The sequence below is a fragment of the Oncorhynchus mykiss genome, chromosome 23 (assembly GCF_013265735.2).
Source record: "Oncorhynchus mykiss isolate Arlee chromosome 23, USDA_OmykA_1.1, whole genome shotgun sequence".
Taxonomy (NCBI): Eukaryota; Metazoa; Chordata; class Actinopteri; order Salmoniformes; family Salmonidae; genus Oncorhynchus; species Oncorhynchus mykiss.
Genome location: NC_048587.1, coordinates 32,782,368 through 32,797,567, shown reverse-complemented (window position 1 = coordinate 32,797,567; position 15,200 = coordinate 32,782,368). Strand labels below are relative to the sequence as shown.

At 40.4% G+C, this 15,200-nt stretch overlaps 1 protein-coding gene across 5 annotated transcripts in view; it reads left to right on the top strand.

Moving 5' to 3' along the window:
• The window catches only part of LOC110502604 (zinc finger MIZ domain-containing protein 1), a 204,859-nt gene that overhangs the window by 60,626 nt on the left and 129,033 nt on the right, over positions 1–15,200 (top strand). For all 5 annotated transcript variants that reach the window (XM_036960223.1, XM_036960225.1, XM_036960222.1 and 2 more), the window contains exon 2: positions 7,838–7,953. The gene's annotated coding sequence lies outside the window, so the exon portion shown is untranslated. The remainder of the gene's footprint in view (positions 1–7,837; positions 7,954–15,200) is intronic.

Genomic DNA, 15,200 nt, shown 5'->3' with positions numbered 1-15,200 from the left:
TACAAATCTAAAAGTAACTTATATTGCCAATATGTAAAAATAGCCTACATAAAGCCAACAAATACAAACATTGCAGCCCGCAGGTAGAAAGTATCCTGATAAATATAAATATCCTATAAATCACTTTGGCTATGCATGGATTGTCTGCAAGGAACTTGAAACAGTTGATCAAATATTAACTTGGGTGCAGCCTGAAGTTGGTGCTAGCAAACTTGCAACATTGTATAAACTATTCTGGGCCCTCAGAGTTTCCTGCTTCAGTGAGCTCCGGACAGACACACACAGCTGTAGGCTATTTGCGCAAGGGATAAGAAGTAATCAGGCAGGTATTTTTTATGACATTTCCACCGGATCAGAGCATTTAATTTTCCCTTTTCATGCTGAGTGGTTATCAAAAGGGAGAGAGAGAGCTGGAAAGATTTTTCAAATAGGCTACGTTGAGGAACTATTTTCATTCTCAATGGATGTAAAAACAGGCTTTGTTTACTTGCTGTTTGAGGTGAAGAACTAATTACTTTGAAAAGCTCCACAGTGATGGTGAGTTAAGACAATCAGAAATATTATCAGATCCCCAAATGGGCACATTTACAGATCTACATTTGTGAGCAGGCCGGGTAGCCAAGGCCTAGTTCTATGTGTAATCAGGTGCGTGTCCTTACTCAAGATGGTCAGGAGCGCTCCAAACAAAACACAATGAATACATTGACAAATAATCCAACACCTTTTCCCTCACAAGTTTAGCCTTGGTTGTGCGCTTTGCAAACAACATGTCCACTCCTACAATGACAACGGTAAGACTATAATAATAATAATATATTGAATGCATTAACAGAAATGACTAACCAAACAAACATTGAAGATTAGAAAATGTGGGAATTGTACTAATTGTACTACTGGTGATACTAGTGTGCCATCCCTGCTGCCTCCTCAATGGATTAGTAGTCCACTCAGACAGGCGTGAATCAGACAAGTGTCTTGTGTGCCAGATTTTTTTATTTATATATTTGCCACTTCTCGACTAAAAAAAAACTTGGTCGACCAACAGCCTATTGACCAAGCAATCGACCAGTCGACTAAATAGGGTCAGCCCTACATTGCTTATTGATGTCAGTTGTCAAATCCACTTCAATCAGTGTATATGAAGGGGAGGAGACCGGTTAAAGAAGGATTTTTAAGCCTTGAGACGTGATTTTTACAGTATGTGTGCCATTCAGAGGTGAATGGGCAAGACAAAAGATTTAAGTGCCTTTGAATGGTTAATGGTAGTAGTTGCAAGGCGCACCGACTTTTGTCAAGAACTGCAACGCTGTTGGGTTTTTCACGCTTAACATTTTACCATGTGTATCAAGATTAAGAATGATTCTTTACCCAAAGAACATCTAGCCAACTCCACACAACTGTTGGAAGCAACATGGGCTGGAGAAATTGGTTTTCAAATAGCAAAATTAGTAGTACTGTAATGAACTCTACTGTACTGTCTTGTACTGAATTATACTCTACTTGACTATACTCTATTGTACTGTCCTCTACTGTACTGAACTCTATTGTACCGATCTGTAGTATACTGTACACTGCTGTGCTGTACTTTGATGTCCAAACAGTGAAACATAGACATCTATGATTGGTTCAGATTTGGACCAACCACATCTGGTCTTGTTTACCCAAATATGCAAAGGAGGATATTGCATATTTCTCCTTTTGTGTACCTATTAAGGATACATCACCATGAAGAGAACAGTGAACTGACTGCTCTGACGGCCAAAAACACAAATATAATTATTTTTTCTTTCTACAGACATCATTTGAATCTTAGTTCGGAGTAAATGTGGTCACATAATAAAAAAATAAATAAACGAAATTACCAAACGGTTACCAAACTTTGCATTTGCACAGTTCTTCAAGTAAATGTTTTTGTAAAATGTTCAGTGTAAATTCTTAAAAGTAGTTATTGTGCATAGAGATTTATGGTTTGTTAAACTTTGAGTTCAGTGTTTTTTGTTTGGTGTACATTCTAAGTGAAAAATCTGAATCTCGGCGCAATTCCGTTACTGTGGAATTGCCTAGATACTTTATCATATGGCCCTGCCTCGCTTTCCGCTCCTTTTAACAACACAGCCTTGTGTGAACCGCCTCAAGACCTCTTTGTGTTCCTGTTCAGTACAGAGGCTCGCAGGGCAGGGAGCAGGGAACAGACTGCCCTGACGGCCAAAAACACAAATATTGTTTTGGTGAGATGTGTGCTGGAGATTTGGGATGGCCTTACGTCATTGGATACGTCCGGGCGCTAGCAGGGGTTGGAGCTAGTGTCAGGAGCGCGGGCGGGTAAACCAGACTCGCACACAACAGCAACAGCAACAGGACACACACACACACACACACACACACACACTCTCTCTCTCTCTTCTGCTGACACAGACAGAGTCCACAGGGTTTTGTTACAACTGATGTGTTTGAGTGAAACACATACAGCCTCTGAGCTCCCAAACCCCTCACTGTTGACATTTATGAGGGAGGAAATAAAAGATTATGATGTTGCAGGAGAGAAAGAGAACGATAGAGATGGAGAGATAGAGAGAGAGCCTGCTGCTAGAATGGACGGAGAGGTATCGCTCAAGTCACAACAAAATGGAATTTATGCGAATAAAGTTTGGGAATTACTCAATTTCATGTGTACAACATCCAAAGACTTGCATCACTATACTGACAGCGTTTTCGTTTCTTAAAGGATGTACAGTATATGGGTGTTTTTGGGGCATTTGTTCATGTTTTTCAGAACCCCCGTACTGCACATTGAGGATGAGGAAGTTAATCACTAGTTGGGGTGAGTTTCTCAAAAAACAAGTGAAATTGAAAAAGTGTCTGGACCCTTCTATAAAAAACATTTACATAACAAATATGAACTTTGGTTGTAAAAAAACTAAATTCTCCTTTAAGAAGGTTCAACAATTGACCTACAGGTATTCCTGTGCAAATTTCCTCCAGATAAGCATCACACTAACAGACGGCTTACAGTAAAGTGTTTAATTTCCACAAAAGGAAAATGGTTTCTTTCTATCTCCCTCGTTGTGAATTGATTCAGAGGGAGGCCTCGCTATACAGCATCTCAAAACCTATCAAACACACACACATGCTATCTTGGTTTAAATTGCAGCTCCGTTTTCTGCATCTAGATGATTACCTCTCTGAGGCTTAGCTGTCTGTTTCTCTACCTTTGTCTGGGGTAGTGGAAGTGAGAATTATTTGTCCGCCTTCTCTCTCTTTCCCAATCTCCGCCCTCTTTCCTCATGTTTGCACTAGTGTTGGAGCGGTCATTGAGCTCCATCTCTCTCTCTGTCTCTGTCCCTGTGGTGTTCAGGTGTGAGATGTTCTGTTCAGCTTTATAGCCCTGCTGGCTCCCCAGACAACTCTGATGATAAGGAGAGGTGTGTGTGTGTGTGTGTGAGTTAGTTCGTGCATGCTCTTGTGGCTTGTGTATTCTCTCTTGTGTGTTTGTGTATATTAAGAGGAGTTATGAGAAGCCATTATTTCCCACAGCAGGCCTAAAGTAAAGGTTGTGGTTTTAAGAGCTTTGAACTGACAAGCTTTGACTTTGTCATCACAGCCTATAGGATCACTGTAAAGATTCAGAACACTGGTTAACATTGGTTTACATCTGTACCAATCAACACAGGGATTCTACGTGGTTAAAGAGCAACAGTCCTAACGAAGGGGTGACAGGAGGTTTAGAGACTGTAATAGAGAAGCACAAACACACACACACCACCGTTAGTCGGAAACCCTTTGCCCCCTTCGACAAATAAAACTGTTGCTGACCAAAATGACCGAAAAACAAAATCCATTACAAGATAATGCTTTTTATTAATTGATGGAAAGAAATACCAGTTGATGGAAATACATTTAACAGTCATGCTTTATCGGTCTATAGGTTCATTTGCAACATTTTTGGGAATAAAATTGGCCCGTGTGTATTTTCGTCAGTCATCGTGTAGGCCTGTCTTATTTATCCAACACAACTATCACACGCGCACAGCATACAGAGCCTATTTCTAGTGGGATTTCTCCTGCATCTCCTCAGCTGGTTGCTGCTGGAGTAAAATGTGCTTTTATAAGCCCATTGATTGCACAACAAATCTAAATGCAATCACGTGTTAACTGTTTTGGTGCACGATTAAAAAGAGCTACTACTTTTGTTTCTCAACTGGTAATTAAAGCGCGTATAAATTCACACGAAGGATTGATGATTTTTCAAATAGCTTTACTGTGAGGATTTAACTATAGTTCCACATTTTACAGCCTTATTTTACATTTGATTAAATTGTTTATATACCCCTCATCAATCAAAACACAATACCCCATAATGACAAAGCAAAAACAAGTTTTTAGAAACTTTTGCAAATGTATATAAAAAAAATACAGAAATCTAACATTTATATACGTAAGTATTCAGAGCCTTTACTCAGTACTTTGTTGAAGCACCCAAGTCTTCTTGCGTATGACTCTACAAGCGTGGCACACCTGTATTTGGGGAGTTTCTCCCATTCTTTTCTGCAGATCCTCTCGAGCTCTGTCAGGTTGGATGGAGAGAGTCGCTTCACAGCTATTTTCAGGTTTCTCCAGAGATGTTTGATCAGGTTTTAGTCCGGGCTCTGGCTGGGCCGCTCAAGGATATTTAGAGACTTGTCCCAAAGCCACTCCTGCATGGTCTTGGCTGTCTGCTAAAGGGACGTGCTCCTATTGGAAGGTGAACCTTCTCCCCAGTCTGAGGTCCTGAGGGCTCTGGAGCAGGTTTTCATCAAAGATCTCTCTGTACTTTGCTCCTTTCATCTTTCCCTCGATCCTGACTAGTCTCACAGTCCCTGCTGCTGAAAAACATCCCCACAGCATGATGCTGCCACCACCATGCTTCACCGTAGGGATGGTATTGACCAGGTGATGAGCGGTGCCTGGATTCCTCCAGACATGACACTTGGCATTCAGGCCAAAGAGTTCAATCTTGGTTTCATCAGACCAGAGAATCTTGTTTCTCAAGGTCTGAGAGTCTTTAGGTGTCTTTTGGCAAACTCCAAGCGGCTGTCATGTGCCTTTTACTGAGGAGTGGCTTCCGTCTGGCCACTCTACCATAAAGGTCTGATTGGTGGAGTGCTGCATATATGGTTGTCCTTCTGGAAGGTTCTCCCATCTCCACAGAGGAACTCTAGAGCTCTGTCAGAGTGACCATCGGGTTCTTTGTCACCTCCCTGACCAAGGACCTTCTCCCCTGATTTCTCAGTTTGGCCGGGCAGTAAGCTCTAGGAACGTCTTCATTTAAGAATGATGGAGGCCACTGTGTTCTTGGGGACCTTTAATGCTGCAGAAATGTTTTGGTACCTTTCCCCAGATCTCTGTCTCGACATAATCCTGTCTTTGAGCTCTACGGACAATTCCTTCGACCTCATGGCTTAGTTTTTGATCTGACATGCGTGGGACCTTATATAGACAGGTGTGTACCTTTCCAAATCATGTCCAATCAATTGAATTTACCACATGCGGACTCCAATCAAGTTGTAGAAACATCTCAAGGGGCTCCTGAGTGGCGCAGCGGTCCAAGGCACTGCATCTCAAGGTAAGCGGCATCACTACAGACTCTCGTTTGATACCAGGCTGTATCACAACCGGCTGTGATTGGGAATCCCATAGGGCGGCGCACAAATGGCCTATCGTCATCCGGGTTAGGGTTTGGCCGGGGTAGGCCGTCATTGTAAAGAAGAATTTGTTCTTAACTGACTTGCCTAGTTAAATACAAATAAAATAATCAGTGGGAACAGGATGCCCCTGAGCTCAATAATGAGTCTCATAGCAGGGTCTGAATACTTATGTAAATAAGGTCTGGTTTTTATTTTTATACATTTGCAAACATTTCTAAAAACCTGTTTTCGCTTCATCATTATGGGGTATTGTGTGTAGATTGATGAGGAACATTTTTAATTCAATCAATTTTAGAATAAGGCTGTAATGTAACAACGTGGAAAAAGTGAAGGGGTCTGAATACTTTCCCAATGCACTGTATTATCATTCGCAATGGATGTTAAAAGAAAACCCTTTTCTACATTTCCGCGCAGCAGGCCAGGTTCTTCTATGCTTGCTCAGGTGTGTGCGCTCCATTAACATGATCAACACAGAGAAACCAGACACATGCTCATTGCTCACATGGAGCACTCCAAACAAAAGACTATGAAGAAATGGACAAATCTTGTAAATGATGGTTACGAGATTTGTTTCTCACAAGTGTAGCAGGTTGTGACGTTTGCAAACAACGTTTCCACTCCGAGAATGAGAACGGAAAATGACTGTGATTAATACATACATTCAAATAAATGTATGTAACCAAATGACGGGGATTAATGGGACATTTACTACTGGTGACATATGTAATGGGGAATTTATAAAAAAAAATCAAAGGGCAAACAATTCACACATTGAAAATGAATGCACAAGAATTGGCGGGAGACAGCTGAGCCATTCTGGATAGAGACTTGCCTATATCTTTGCCACACACCCCTCCCCTTCTTCCTGTCTCAACATTTTACATTATACTCAAGACACATTATCTTCACACATATTTGAGATGCTTTTCACTGACAGCCGCAGCTCAATAATCAGCTAGGCCTATTGCCATTCGCGGCACAATTTGCGGGTTTCCCAAGTAGGCATAGAGCTTGTGATTTGAAACAATCCATAGATGATGTTTTTAGAAGCTAACGGTACCCGTTTTCTCTGTGGCAATCATGCATTCTGGAGACGTATTTTGAATTATTACTTTCCCCCCCAATATAGACACTAGTAATTATATCATTTTGGCACATTTATTTCCATGTTCATCCCTATTGGACACGCTGTTCTGCGATTTCTCTCCTGTTCTATTGTTTTTAATAAATACTTTTTTTCATTGTCCAGAAGCCAAAGGCACAATCCTAATCATATTAGCAACCCAGCAGTGGGGTGTCGGCGTAGCCTAGTGTTAGAGCGTTGGACTAGTAACCGAAATGTTGCAAGTTCAACTCCCCGAGCTGACAAGGTACAAATCTGTTGTTCTACCCCTGAACAAGGCAGTTAACCCACTGTTCCTAGGCCGTCATTGAAAATAAGAATTTGTTCTTAACTGACTTTCCTATTAAATAAAAACATCCGGGTTGTTGCATCTTTAGATTCCCCCTCTTTCTATGTTTCAAACAGAGCTATTCATTGAAAATGATGTTTTATTGGCTGCTTCATTACATGAGTTGCATGTTCTGTTAAGATGCCTTACCATAATCTAAATGTGATTTCTGTCATTCTGGGTAGACGCCCTAATAGGCTAAGCACCCAATGCATATGGGTCTGGTAAATTTCTCAAATGTCCGGTAAATTAGAATCTTCCCCAGTCAAGTTTTCTGGCTCCACATTTTCCTAACGGAAATCTACACACACACACAGCTTAGAGTTACACTGTTTAAAGTCACAGATAGAGTCTTGTTTAACGTGATTCATTTCTTTGAGGATTTCACTGTAGCGTTTCACTTGGATGGAAGGGTGCTACAGACAGACATATTTGCATATTTCTGCAGAATGCACTTGTAATAGAGGTGGTTCTTTGGATTATGCTCATGTGATGAGTAAATTTGAAGACTAGTGTGACCTCCCAGAGTGAATACCCGAGGCTTTAGCTCAGTGGGCTAGCAAATAATGTCTCGTGGCACACACACACACACACACACACACACACACAGCATTTTCGCAGCAGGAACAAATCTTTGTAACCTTGTAGTTCTTTGCAGAAATTGAACAGCCTATTTCCCTTCCCTCTCCTTCTCTCTGTCAGGTCCGGTGTACGGTGAAGACCAGTGAGGACCGCTCCTGAAGGATATACATGAAGGGAGGGGTGGGGGTGAGGGGGGCTTGTGACATCACTCCCAGCCCAGGTCAGAGTCCACACAGGTAGGCAAACGACCCCTCTTATCCTCTTCCTACACACACGCGCACACACACACCAGACCTGGGTTCAAATACTATTTAAATCATTTCAATTACTTACACATACATTTTGAAGTTGATATTCAGATATTTGTAATTTGAAAGTATTTTAATATTGGAATGTATTTGGAAATACACTTGGAAGGTATTGGCATGCATTTGAAAATGCACAAATACAGAGTATTTATTCAAATAAATACTCCTGTATTGAACCCAGGTCCTAGGAGTTTTTGAAATAATGTATTTGAAAATACTCAAATGCGCAGAAAATAAGTATTTACAATAACAACTAATCAAATAAACATGTTTGAACTCTGGTCTGACAGACACACATACAGAAGTGCTTTCCCAGTTTAATGATTTTTTATGTATTGGGAAAGCTGTTGTCATGGCTGCACAATGAAAACAAGTCACACCAGGGGAAATGTTTTCTCTGCTTGGATTGAAGCACTAACACCTTTCACAGAAGAGAGAGGATTGGGTGTGAAGCTTGAAACTGAGGTTGACAGCCAGTCATAGAAAGGGAGGGTGTACAGTGAAAGGAAAGTTGCATCCTCTCCTCCCATTTTCTCTCTCTCTCCCTCCATCTTTGTCCCTCCCTTTCTCTCTCCCCATAATGTTGGCTTCCGTTAGGAGAATGTGGTGCCGGACAACGTGACCGGGAAGATTCTAATTTACCGGTCATTTAAGGAATGTACCGGACCCAAATCCATTGGGTGCATACCCATGGTGCTCAGAATGACATAAATCACATTTAGATTATGGTAAGGCATCTTAACAGAACATGCAACTCATGTAATGAAGCAGCCAATAAAACATCATTTTCAAACATTTGCCAAAATGCAATTTGCGGGAAATCCCCATTCTAAACAGCACACCTGGAAAAACATAATTTGAAACAGCACACCTTATAGTGGTTCCATGTGTGACAGAGATGAACATTTCTGTTTGAAACATAGAAAAAGGGGGAATCCAAAGATGCAACAACCAGGATAGGTTGCTGATATGACTAGGATTGTGCCTTTGGCTTCTGGACAATAAAATAAAGTTGATATGAAAAACAGTAGAACATGAGATAAATGGCATAACTCTGGATCCAATAAGGAAGTTATATAATTACTCCTGTCCATACAGAAATAAATAAAATCATTCATTATACTTCACCAGAAACCATGACTGAGCTACAGAGGAATCCACGGTCCTTAGCTTCTTTGAAAAAATAGATGTGGATTGCTTAAAATCACAAACTCGTAGGCCTAGGCCTATGCCTATTTGGGAGGCCTGCAGTTTGGGAAGTGCGCGTGGCAATAGGCCTAGTTGCTTATTGAGTTAGGGCTGTCAGTGAAAAGATCTAAAATATGTTTGAAGATAATGTGTCTTGAGTATAATTAAAACTTTTGAGACAAGAAGGGGAGGGGTGTGTGGCGAAGATATGGGCGAGTCTCTCTCCAGAAGGACTCAGCTGTCTCCCATCAATTCTTGCACATTCATTGTTTCATTGTGTGAGTTGTTTGCCCTTTGATTTTTTTGGATCAATTCCCCATTACATATGTCACCAGTAGTAAATATATCGTTAATCCCCGTCATCTGGTTACATTCATTTCTGTTAATGCCAATGATGTATATGCTGTAATCCCTGGATTGCTGATGCAATATATTGGCCAATGAGACGATTGACGCCACCGGTTGGCTATATTGGCACACCTCAGAAAAGCAGTCCTCCATAGGAATGAATGGAATTCTACAGTATTTCAATTAAATGTTTAAAGGACAGAATTACATGTCTGAGGATTTCTCTGTTGTAGTGGGGACAGTAATTATACTTTAAGGAAACTGTTTCTATATATTTTAAAATGTTAAATGTTTACATTTAGCTCACGTAATATCATTTAAAAAGTATGCATTTAGGTGTCTGTAATAGAATAAATGTAGACATTAATAAATGCACTTGCCGAGCCTACAAAGTATTTTTTTACAATGGTGAGGGAGTGCCAAGATGGTGGCGCCGTGGCTTCAAAACAGCGCCCCTGTCAGTCATCTAGTGTATATATAAATAATTGGTTAATGCATGTATTAATTACAGTTATTTACAGTTCCCATTCTCGGAGTGGCAACGTGGTTTGCAGAGTTCACATCCTGCTACAATTGTGAGAAACAAGTTTTGGTTTATTTCATAACCATAATTTACAAGATTTGTCTTTTGTTTGGAGTGCTCCATGTAAGCAGTGAGGATGTATCTGGTTTCTCTGTCCTGATAATGTTGAGGGAGCGTGTGCGCCTGAGCAAGCATAGTGTTTTTTTAACATCCATTGCAAATGATAATACATTAAAACTATAGTTCCTCACAGTAAAATCTTAACAACAATCTCCCCCTCGATAATCACCAATCCTCGGTGTGAAAGAGCAATGGAAATTATAGGCCTACTGCTGCATTGGCCTATAGGCTATATGCGCTCATTTCTTTAGCCGCCAATGGATCACGGCGTATCATTGTGTCCATATGGCAGAGGCTAGTGATCTCGCATTAGTTGAGTTTCAACTTTTAGATTTGTATCATTTTAATCCAGATTTTGTGAAACAAAAACATTATTATTGAAATGAAACTGTTCTATGAAAATGCACAAATTAAAATCATAATTGACATGCAGAACAGGAGGATAAATTGTAAGCTTCTCCAAACTTGAAACTCACGCGCCGCCTACGAAGTCTTTTTTAAATAATTGCCTCCACATTAACATGGTCGGATTTTGCCTATAGGCTACTTTGAAGCAAGGTAAAACATGACTCATAATATGAAATAAAACATCCAGGTTTATTATTATTATTATTTAGCAAAAACAAATGAAAATCTGTTCATAAACACCCCCAGGAAGTATATACATTTTTTATTTTATTTATTTTTTTTACATTTACTGACAACTGAGCACTTACAGTGGCTTGCAAAAGTATTCACCCCGTTGGCATTTTTCCTATTTTGTTACAACCTGTAATTTAAATGTATTTTTATTTGGATTTCATGTAATGGACATAAACAAAATAGTCCAAATTGGTGAAGTGAAATGAAAAAAATAACTTGTTTAAAAAAAACGGAAAAAAAAAAAAAACGGAAAAGTGGTGCGTGCAAATGTATTCACCCCCTTTCCTGTGAAGCCCCTAAATAAGATCTGGTGCAACCAATTACCTTCAGATGTCACATAATTAGTTAGATTGCACACAGGTGGACTTTATTTAAGTGTCACATAATCTGTTACATGATCTTAGTATATATACACCTGTTCTGAAAGGCCCAAGAGTCTGCAACACCACTAAGCAAGGGGCACCACCAAGCAAGCAGCACCATGAAGACCAAGGAGCTCCCCAAACAGATCAGGGACAAAGTTGTGGAGAAGTACAGATCAGGGTTGGGTTATAAAAAAATATCAGAAACTTTGAAAATCCCACGGAGCACCATTAAATCCATTATTAAAAAATGGAAAGGATATGGCACCACAACAAACCTGTCAAGAGAGGGCCGCCCACCAAAACTCATGGACCAGGCAAGGAGGGCATTAATCAGAGAGGCAACAAAGAGACCAAAGATAACCCTGAAGTAGCTGCAAAGCTCCAGAGTGGAGATTGGATTATCTGTCCATAGACCACTTTAAGCCGTACACTCCACAGAGCTAGGCTTTAGGGAAGAGTGGCCAGAAAAAAGCCATTGCTTAAGGAAAGTAATAAGCAAACACGTTTGGTGTTCTCCAAAAGGCATATGGGAGACTCCCCAAACATAGTAAAGAAGGTATTCTGGTCAGATGGGACTAAAATTGAGCTTTTTGGCCATCAAGGAAAACACAATGTCTGGGGCAAACCCAACACCTCTCATCACTCCGAGAACCCTATCCCCACAGTGAAGCATGGTGGTGGCAGCATCATGCTGTGGGTATGTTTTTCATCAGGGACTGGTAAACTGGTCAGAATTGAAGGGAATGATGGATGGCGCTAAATATAGGGAAATTCTTGAGGGAAACCGGTTTCAGATTTCCAGAGATTTGAGACTAGGACAGAGGTTCACCTTCCAGCAGGCCAATGACCGTAAGCATACTGCTAAAGCAACAAGGGGAAAGGGGAAACATTTAAATGCCTTGGAATGGCCTTGTCAAATCCCAGACCTCAATCCAATTGAGAATCTGTGGTATGACTTAAATATTGCTGTACACCAGCAGAGCTTGAAGAATGGGCAAAAATCCCAGTGGCTAGATGTGCCGAGCTTATAGAGACATACCCCAAAAGACTTGTAGCTGTAATCTGCTGCAAAAGGTGGCTCTCTATTGACTTTGGGGGGGGTGAATAGTTATGCACGCTCAAGTTCAGTTTTTTTGTCTTGTTTGTTTTACAAAAATATTTTGCATCTTCAAAGTGGTAGGCATGTTGTGTAAATCAAATGATACAAACCCCCCCCCCCCCCCCCCCCCCCCCCCCAAAAAAAATATTTTAATTCCAGGTTGTAAGGCAACAAAATAGGAAAAATGCCAAGGGGGTGAATACTTTCGCAAGCCACTGTAGATGTGGTCATTTTCACATTTTTATAAATTCATAGAATGTTTGGGAATTAAAACCAAACCAAATAAAACCAAATACAAATCTGTCTTGTCTATGACTGGAGTCTACGCAGACTGGTGCTCCATTGTCAATCAGAGCTACAGTAGGCCTATATGCAAATAAGCCATTTGCCACATGGGCCTGCCCTCATTCACTTTGAACTGGACTGTGTGTTTACAGGCAGTAGCAACAGTGCGACTTTAGATCATTAGAATGCATTCTCCAAAAGCCAGAAAATACACCTTAATGGATTACTGCAAATATGTACTGTAAATATCATGGGAGTCCTCTTACATTTGGGAACTTTACTGTCCTATTGATCAAACAACCATGAATAGGTAGGCTCTCTCCCTCAGTTGCCTATGCACATCAACAAGATCAACAACTAATGCTAGCCAGTGCGAGAGAAGCTAAAATCTAATGAGGGAACATTAGATAAACCTTATCAAACTTTTTCAGCTAGTTGGCCATCAAAATTGCACTGATGAACGATGGGGAATAGTGGCCTGCTCGCCCTTCTGCAGCTTGCCTGCCAATGCATGCTTGTTCCAACCTATGTTTTGACAACTGAATGGGAACTTGTCTGCCAGCCCGCCCATTTGATCGATGCCAAGTACATTTGATTGACAACTAAAATATATGCTAACTGTGGATAACAGTTGTTCAAGTGCAGCATAGCTAGCTAGATAGCAAAGTGATTCACATTTCTTGTTAGCTAAACAAATGACACTCGTACTCTAGCTGTAGCCACCGAAAAACGATATGAGGGGAAAAAGTCAGTCACTCACCCACTCCTCCAATGACATGACATTACGTCCTCCAAGCAGCTAGCTAGCTAACATTAGGCTCTGTGTTTGTAGCTTGCTAAATAAATAGCTAGCTACATAGATTGTTTCGCTAGCCCAGGGGTGTCAGACTCAGTCAGCGCACGGGCAATATTGAAAAAAAAACACAACGAATTGGCGGGCCAGACATAGCCTCTGTTTTTACAAAATCACGTGCAACTGTGACCCAAACTGGCCATTGTTTTATTCGAAAAAATAGAACCCTTTATAATGTCCACGTATGTGCATAGCAGAGCATGCGAGCAGAGTTGAGCGGTTGGAAATCTCGCTTATCGCTCATGGAGCAGTGCTTGCTCGCCATGTGCTTTCCTACAGCTCCGCAAAAAAACGATTTGGAGCAGCAGCAGGAGAAGAACTGCTGCTCCAAATTGACCCTATTCATTAAAATATCAATTTAACCAACACCCATATATTTATGTGTCTAACTGAACCTACCAATTGGTTTTTAAGTATTGAAATCGAACCATATGGGTTTAAATGAAAAGTGTTTGAATAAACATGAAAATGTGAATGTAAGAGGCGAACATCATTTCAAACAGGCAACACGTCGTATTAAACATCATATAAACACTTTAAATAGGTCAGGAGCCAGACAGGGAGCCTAGGAGGAACGAAAATGAATTATTTAGGCTATATTATTTCATATATTTCAAGGTTATCGCCTACAAATAAACACATTGTGATGCATTTGCGAGTAAGACAGGGACATGCATTTGCGAGTAAGACCGTAAGGTAGGGACATAAAGCCCTCAGCATTTAAACAACATTCCGTTGTATTAAATCGTTATAGTCTATAAATTGCGCATGTAGGCTGTAACTTACTTAGAATTCAATACAAATTAAACAAAAAATGACTTATTAGTGCTTTTGAATTCATTTTTAGAAACACGAATTTGTCCAGTCTGTGACTTCAGGCTCATGCGATGGTGCCACTGGGGATGCTCAACACCATTTTGGACACTCTGGCCAGGCTGGGCAGAGTTGTTTTTTTTAAACATTTTTCTATAGGTAGTCCTCAAGGTTTTTAGGCAAAATAACCCAATCAAAAAGGAAAGCTCCTTGAACGTGGGAATATGCCAGGCCTATTGTATAGATAATAGAATGAAAATGAACGGAACTTTTAAGAGATCTGATTTTTAGTTTATAAATACTTTGCCACAATGACACACCTAGTTACCTTCCCACCTCGTTCCTTTCTTTTAGCATGTGCACGTAACATGCTTTCGGGATACGTGTCTTTTCAGATTCCACAATGGTTATTTATTTGTGAATACTACATCACCGCACTCCCTGTCTTGCTCTAGCTCCTTTCTGCTCACAAACTCTGGTGCATAAGATGTTGTGTATTTTAACATATTAAAACAAAAGAGATCAATAATATTTGTCCAGCATTTGCTGCTATGTTTGCAGATGTGCATAATATGCTGTGATCCTAATCCAAAAGCATTTAATAACTCCAAATAACAAAAACGTAGCTATAGGTTGTTGTAACATTTACACTTAAAACATGTTTTTCATTTTTTTGCACTGCATGGGTCATTGGTGCATTTCCATGACATAGACTGACCAGATGAATCCAGTTGAAAGCTATGATCCCTTATTGATGTCACTTGTTAAATCCACTTCAATCAGTGTAGATGAAGGGGCGGAGACAGGTTAAAGAAGGATTTTTAAGCCTTGAGACAGTTGAGACATGGATTGTGTATGTGTGCCATTCAGAGGGTGAATTGGCAAGACAAAACAAAAGATTAAAGTGCCTTTGAATGGGGTATGGTAGTAGGTGCCAGG